The following is a 322-nucleotide window of genomic DNA, read 5'->3' as shown; positions in this document are numbered from 1 at the left end:
CTTCCCCCAATCCTGCCCCCGCTGCCACTGAGCCCGGGGCTGCCCCGGTGCCTCCTGCTCTGCAGCATCGGTGGTGATTGCTATCGGGGGAGAAGTCGGGTTCGATATCGGGCTTATATATAATTGTATATAGTTCTTTATTTTTATCATTTTACTATTATTTCCATTAGTGTTTCAATAAAGTCATTTCAGTTTTTCATTCCCAACCCATAAGCCCTTCTGCCTCCTTCCCTTTTCCTTCCCGTTTTAGGGGGGAAGAGGGGGTCAGAGAGTGTCTGTCCACCTTCAGTGGCTGGAGCCAACCCTCACCCGGACAGGACGG

Source organism: Apaloderma vittatum, unplaced genomic scaffold, assembly GCF_000703405.1.
Source record: "Apaloderma vittatum isolate BGI_N311 unplaced genomic scaffold, ASM70340v1 scaffold17265, whole genome shotgun sequence".
NCBI classification, from domain to species: Eukaryota; Metazoa; Chordata; class Aves; order Trogoniformes; family Trogonidae; genus Apaloderma; species Apaloderma vittatum.
The sequence above is the reverse complement of the archived record's forward strand: the minus strand, read 5'-3'. Positions refer to the sequence as shown.